Source organism: Homarus americanus, unplaced genomic scaffold, assembly GCF_018991925.1.
Source record: "Homarus americanus isolate GMGI-L3 unplaced genomic scaffold, GMGI_Hamer_2.0 scaffold5589, whole genome shotgun sequence".
NCBI classification, from domain to species: domain Eukaryota; kingdom Metazoa; phylum Arthropoda; class Malacostraca; order Decapoda; family Nephropidae; genus Homarus; species Homarus americanus.
Genome location: NW_024736650.1, coordinates 6,893,514 through 6,901,509, shown reverse-complemented (window position 1 = coordinate 6,901,509; position 7,996 = coordinate 6,893,514).

Genomic DNA, 7,996 nt, shown 5'->3' with positions numbered 1-7,996 from the left:
CATGATGGTAAGGAAGTGAGTGGTACCCATAACATGATAATAATAATAATATAATAATAATAGTAATAATAATAATAATTAACTGTTTATTGAAAGATTAGCCAGAAGGCTGAAAATATACAGTACATATTTGGAGGAATGGATTTGAATTACAAATAATATAAGTAAATAAGTGATACAAATAAGATATATAATAACTAGATGGGGAAAAGCTCAAACTAGTGGTACCTTTAACGTGATGGTGCTAGCGAGGCATCCTTTAACATGATGGTGCTAGGAGTGGTACCCTTAACATGATGGTGCTGGGCGAGTGGTACTCTTAACATGATGTGTTGGCAGCGGTATTTTAACATGATGGTGCTGGCGAGTGGTACCTTTAACATGATGGTGCTGGGTGGTACCCTTAACATGATGGTGCGGGCGAGTGGTACCTTAACATGATGGTGCTGGTTCTCTTAAATGATGGTGCTGGGAGTGGTACTAATATGATGGTGCTGGGAGGTGTACTTTAACATGATGGTGCTGGGCGTGGTACCTTTAACATGATGGTGCTAGGCGGGTACCCTAACATGATGGTGGGCGAGTGGTACCTTAACATGATGGTGCTGGGCGTGGTACCCTTAACATGATGGTGCGAGTGGTACCCTTAAGGATGGTGGGTGGAGGATGCAACACCCAAGGGACTCGGTAGGTGGACAGCAGGTGTGTACATGAGAGAGATAGGTAGGTGGTAGGGAGTCACCAGGGGAGACAACAGGTGTGTACATGAGTCACCAGGGGAGACAGCAGGTGTGTACATGAGTCACCAGGAGAGACAGCATGTGTGTAACATGTGTATAAGACAGCAGGTGTGTACATGTGTATAAGACAGCAGGTACATCAGTCATAAATATGTGTGTTAATGTGACTGTACTAGCGTGTGTGTGTGTGTGTGTGTGGGCTTGAAACAGGTTAACAAGTGGGTGCCACAGTAGGTTAACAGGTGAGGGCCACAGTTTATAGAGGCACCGGGATTTACACACAGCAATCCAGTTACACCTGGCGGGGGACATGATAACATCCAATTAGGGTCGACTCTTAGTGTCATTATATCACCATTTAGTCGAGCTGTCACTGTATGGCGTCGTAGCCTTGAGTGAGTCAGCTGGTGGCGACGTTCTCCTGTCATAACCTAACCTAACCTAAGATACTGTGAATGTGTGGCCAGGCATCCGAGAGGTATTGTGGCCACCGCTGCTGCACTACTACTACTACTACTACTACTATAGCCCAGTGGTTCAGATGGGCCCCAAGTCCTAAGAGGCCCCTAACGTGACCCAGTTCTAGTTTTTAGTTTCATTATTCATCTTTTTGTTTTGGGGGCCATGTTGACAACTCTTTTCCTGACGGTGTGTTGGTTGGGAGAGTTTGTTGGGGGGAGATGGGTGTTGGGGGAGAATAGGGAGGTGGGTAGGGAGGGAGAGAGTAGGAGGGTGGGATGGGGAGAGAGTAGGTGGGAGGGTGGGTTGGGGTTAGCGTCGGCCTCACCACAGTGGAGTGACCAACCAAGTATGTAGGGCGATCTCACCCCCTCCCTCGCCCTCTCTTCCTCCCTCCTCTTGTTGACCTCCCTTTTTCATTCACTCCTTTTGCCTCTCCCCTTCCTCCCCCCCTTCTTTCTTAACCTCCCTTCCTCGCCCTCCCTTCCTCCTCCTTTCTTAACCTTCGTCTCGCCCTAACTCCCTCTCCCTCTCTTCCTCCCCTCCTCTTTGTTGACCTCCTCCTCTCTCCCTTCCCTCTTTCTTTGTCTTCCTCCTCTCTCACTCCTCTTCCTCACAACTTCTCCTTTTGTGTGTATAAAGAGACACAGAATTATATCCTTGTCTCCTTCGTCATAATTCCATCTTTATATGTGTTTGTTATGGGTCCTGTCTGTCTGTCTGTCTGTCTGTCTGTCTGTCTGTCTGTCTGTCTGTCTGTCTATCATTATATTTTCTCCAGGGTCTCACTGGAGTGTCTCAACCTTATATGAAACTACAAATAATAAAAGAGTCTTGGAGATGCTTTATCTACGGTCTTAAAAGGTCAGGTTCACACTAAGGTCACAGAAGGTCAAACTATTAAATAGAAAAAACAAAAGCGTATGTCGGATTTTGTTTGTGTGTGTGTGTGTGTGTTGGTCGTCCTTGATAGACAGTGAAGGCCTTGCTGGTGACGTCAGTGGCACGTGAGGTGTTTGGTGGTGGCCGCCTACCCCACCTCCTCCTTTAGTGAATCATTTGTCATCATCAGAACCTTACGCAGCATACCTAATCTAACCTAACCTAGCCCGTGTTAGTGTGGCTTATCTCTCACGCCCTATCTCCTTTCCACACCCTTACCTCCATCATTTCCTCCCTCACCAACCTCTCAGTCTCACACCTTCACCTCCCTCACCCTCCCTCTCTTACTTCTCCAGAGCTTCGGTGATGGTGAAATAAGATTGATGCACAATAGGACCACAGGAGAGAGAGAGGAGGAGGGAGGCTGGAGCGTGCACATGAACCTACAACCTTGATGATAGCACCCACCCCACCTCCACTCCACCTCACCCCCACTCAACTCCACCCCCATTCCACCCCCCGGTGGACGGAAATAAAGTCCACAGGCAAAATAGTCACATGACTTGTACTAATTGACAACACAATATATATATATATATATATATATATATATATATATATATATATATATATATATATATGATGGCATTGCACGTAGGTTAGATTAAGTTAGGTTAGGTTAGGTTTCTTCCTGCCTTTTTATCTGACTTTTTGTGACTTTTTTCCTGGATTCTCAGGCTTTTTTATTCCTGCATTCTCTCCCCCTTACTTGTCATGAAATGCCAATGTAGTGAAGCATCATACTCACATTATGGTGCACAGTCATTATATGAGCAAACGACGTGTGTGTGTGTGTGTGCAGGAGACATTACTAGTCACCGCTGGTATTGCTTGTGTACGAAGTGTCAAGTGATGCGTGACTGTCGGGTCGTTACTTGCTCCACCCTTCATTCTGTGGTGTAGCAACAGTGAGTCAGTGAACTACATTTCTCAGTGAGTCAGTGAACTGTTGTTGTTAGTGAGTCAGTGACGTTGTTCCTTTGTCCGTGAATCAGTGAACTACGGTCGATTGATCAGTGAGTCATTGAACTGTTTTTATCAGGTAGTCAATAATTTCCTGTTGTTTATATTTAAGATCAACTCATTACTCACACATAACACAGGTACAGTCAGGTCCTCAGGGAAGCACACATGTGGTGCAACAACCTGTGCTGTCATTGTCTAGTTTAACCATTTTTATGCCGATTTGTGACGTGCTATTGCCTCTTTTTATACCAATTTCCAAGGGATTGGCGTAGACCTCGTGTAACTTAGTAGTAGTGACTGTGTGTGTGTGTGTGTGACGCACTTGTTCAAAGCCGTCCACTTTTTATGAAGGACACATGTCCTGATGTGAAGTAAGGATCACAGGTGGGGTGGGCAGGTGGGTGGCTAGGAGGGGCGGCGGCTAGTGAAGGATAGGAAGGGGGAGGAGGGTCATCATGAGACACAGGTATCTTACGTAGCTATGTCATGCGGCACCAATGGGGGTGATCACCTCAGTCACACTACAAATAACTTGGTGAAAGCAGAGGTAATATTGTCTTCGTCTGTAATAAATGATGACTAAATACAACACCTGCACCAAACCTAATGTGGTGGTGGTTGGTGTCGGGGAGTACCTGGTGGTAGTAACAAGGTCTCTCTCATGGGCTGGTGAGGTAGATGTGTGGTGGTGATGCTGTGTCGTGGCTTCCTGGTGTGTGTAAGCCAACAATGTTCATGAATTAACCCATTTTAACGACAGTCGAGACCCAACCACCCACCTATCCATCCATCCATCCGTAATTAATTAACATCCTAACCTTGAACTTTCACCTCAAAAAACATGACAGCGCTTAGTCAGGTTCACTTACCATGTTGGACGCTGGGGACACCATTGTTTTTACCGAGTTACAGCACAGCCGGACAAAGACCAGGTTTAGACTTGTTGGTGGTGCAACAAGTTAGTGGGAGGTGGAGTGACGCGGTACCTACTACCCCCGCTGTTGTGTCCACCCTTACAGGCTGCCGCCTCACCTCTGCCAGCTAACACAACTTTCACCACACGCTGCTGGACCTCACCATCGGGAAGAGGCTCTATCACTGCAGGGAGTACTACTGTCTATAGGACTCACTGTTACTCCCGCACCATGTTCACACCATCACTGTACTGGGGTTCCCTCCCTCCCACTCTTCAGGTAAGGGTGTTGGTGTGTGGAGATAGGAATGTCGTCTGAGGTGCTTGAGTGGCGGGGACATCCTACTGGCCTACCACTCATCCAATGACCGGTATATAAGTGTTGGCTATATACGAGTGTGAACTATTTACACATTTAGAAAGAGTTTAACCTCACTCTGTGGTATTACTGCAAAAGCCATCGGTCATTGTAACGATTATTTTTGTCCTGTCCTGGTGCGTAGTGTAGTGGGAGGAGGACCTGCCTGCTGGTGTGTTCGTCCATGTGTCTTAGTCGTGGACGATGTAAACTAGGAACAAACAGAAGCGGATGTTGATAAAGCTGGTTACTATATATATATATATATATATATATATATATATATATATATATCTGATGAGGTCGACAAGCGGTATTATTTCTCTGCAATTTGGAGTGACGACTGCATTCAGGTGTATTTTGGAGTGATTATATCCATGTGTATTTTGAAGACTGATGACTGTATCCATGTATATATTTTAGAGTGACGCCTGTATCCAGGTGTATTTCGGGGTGATCGTATCCAGTTGTATTTTGGAGTGACGACTGTATCCAGGTGTATTTTGGAGTGATAACTGCATCCAGGTGTGTGAGCGACTGGGGTACCTGTGCTAAGGTGTATGGGATGTGTCATTGCTTAGGGGGACCTGGATTTATTAGTTCGGATTCTCAAGTATGGCCAAAAGTGTGAAGGTGGGTGGTGGTGGTTATGGTGGCGGTGTTGGTGGTAGTTATGGTAGTAGTGGTTATGGTGATACTTAGGGTGGTGGTGGTTATGGTAATGGTGGTGATTGTAGTTATGGTGGTGATAGTGGTAATGATGATAATTACGGTGGTGGTAGTTGTGGTAGTGGTGTAGGAGATAGCTGGTGGTCGAGTTTATTACCCCCGCAGTGGTCAAACTCTGCTGGGTTGCGTGTGGCTTGGCCTGGACACTCGCTTACCTTCTTGATGTTGAGTAACCACCACAACTAAGCCTGGTGTTATAGGTAGAGCCACCACAAACCTGCTACACACCTGTCATATATTTACCTGTATATCCCATGTGGTTGTGTACACTATCCATCATGGTGTGTGTGTGTGTGTGTGTGTGTGTGTGTGGTGAAGATGGTGAGATGGTGTGGTGAAGATGGTGAGGTGGTGTGGTGAAGATGGTAAGATGGTGACGAAACTTTAAACTAATCTTCCTATGGTAGTTCGTCAACCATGGCCTCTACTGTTCCTCACCTGAACGAGGGAGGTGGACCAGGTAACAGTCTTCACAGGTGAGGCACACACACACACGCCACCCACAGGCCACCCATCATCTATTCCCCCACCCCTACCACCCACAGGTCACCCATCACCTATTCCCCACCCCGCCACCCATCATCTAATATCCACCCCCCACCACCCACAGACCCATCTATTCCCCACCCCCACCACCCACAGCCACCCATCACCTATTCCCCCCCACCACCCCCCACACCCACCACCCTCACCCCCCACCCCCCACCACCCACAGGCCACCCATCGCCTATTCCCCCACCCCACCACCCACAGGCCACCCACCACCTATTCCCCCCCCCCCACCACACAGGCCACCCATCACCTATTCCCCCCACCCCCACCCACAGGCCACCCATCACCTATTCCCCCACCCCACCAGGCCACCCATCAGCCACCCATCATCTATTCCCCCCCCACCCACAGGCCACCAGGCCACCCATCCCCCCCACCCCCACCAGGCCACCATCATATTCCCCCACCCCCGCCACCCACAGGCCACCCATCACCCATTCCCCCCACCCCACCCACCCCACCCATCACCCTATTCCCCACCCCCACCCACAGGCCACCCATCACCTATTCCCCCCACCCCCACCACCCCACCCAGGCCACCCATCCACCCATCACCTATTCCCCCACCCCACCACACAGGCCACCCATCACCTATTCCCCCACCCCCCCACCCCCCACAGGCCACCCATCACCTATTCCCCCCCCCCACCACCAGGCCACCCATCACCTATTCCCCACCCCCCACCACCCCTGGCCACCCACCCCACCCCCACCCACCCACATTCCCCCACCCCCCAGCCACCATATTCCCCACCCCCCACAGGCCACCCATCACCCCCCACCCCACCACCCCCCAGGCCACCCATCACCCTATTCCCCCCCCCCCCACCACCCACAGGCCACCCATCACCTATTCCCCCACCCCCCACCACCCACAGGCCACCCATCACCTATTCCCCCCACCCCCAGCCACCCATCACCTATTCCCCATCACCTATTCCCCACCCACAGGCCACCCATCACCTATTCCCCCACCCCCACACCCACAGCCACCCATCACCTATTCCCCACCCCGCCACCCCCCACCCATGGGCCACCCATCACCTTCTCCTATTCCCCACCCCAGTTATCTAAGGCCAGTTATTCCCCCACCACCCACAGGCCACCCATCACCTTATCATCTTCTAAACGGTCTCCCCACAGTTACTACAGTATACAGCACCTTAGTTCCTGGTGCAGACAACACAGACGTAATAATCACTCCAACACTAAATTTTCCGCTGTAGATCTGTGGTGAACATCTAGTGTAGTGTGTGTGTGTGTGTGTGTGTGTGTGTGTGTGAATAAAACAAAGTAGATTTACAGGGTTATGTCATTTTCTTTACTAAATAATAAATAAATATACAGTTGGCTGGTTAGTTCTTTTTACATAAGAAAATAATTAAAGAATGACTTACCTTGAGTTTTTTTTTGGATATAAATATAAGATGTATTTAATATTTTACCTGACTTCTTTCTTTCATATTTACCACCCAACAAATATTTAAATGATTAAATTGTTTACATAATTACTAAAAAAAACTGAGTTACATTAATCATCCCTTTGTAAAACGTAATTAAAAAAACCCGCACAAATTACATGAATAATTGTTATTTTACAAAAGTAGGATGAGACAAAAAATAATGACGTATCTTTTATTTTTGTTATTCTTAGTAAAATTGAATATATTTCTGGCCTCAGAGTCTTCAGACATTAGAGAGGGGAGAGTCCATGTCTGAGTGTGGGTCAGACATTCTGGGAAAATCTGACAGTTTCTGGCGTAGTAAAAAGTGGTTCAGAAGAGTGACGTCATCAGGGTGGAGGAGAAGGGGGGAGGGGGGTATGAGATCCCGGCGGTCTGTCTCCTCCCTAACCACTACCACTACCTCCTTCCCTCCCTCCTTCCTCCTGTACCACTACCTCCTTCCCTCCCCCCCTCCCTCCCTAACCACTACCTCCTTCCCTCCCTCCTTCCTCCTGTACCACTACCTCCTTCCCTCCCCCCCTCCCTCCCTAACCACTACCTCCTTCCCTCCCTCCTTCCTCCTCCCTCCTCCCTCCCTCCCTCCTCCCTCCCCTCCCCTCCCTCCTCCTGTGTATTGATTCACACATACACACACACTCTCTCCTCTCTCTCTCTCTCTCTCTCTCTCTCTCTCTCTCTCTCTCTCTCTCTCTCTCCCCTCTCTCTCTCTCTCTCTCTCTCTCTCCTTCCTTTCATTCGCATCCTTCCATTCAGTATTCTTCTTTCTCCTCTTCTTCCCCTTCTCTCCCCCTCCTCCCTTGTTGCTGCACACCCTCTTCCTCCACCTACTGTCCCCTCTTTTCTTTCCCCTTCCCCCTTTTTTACTCCTCTC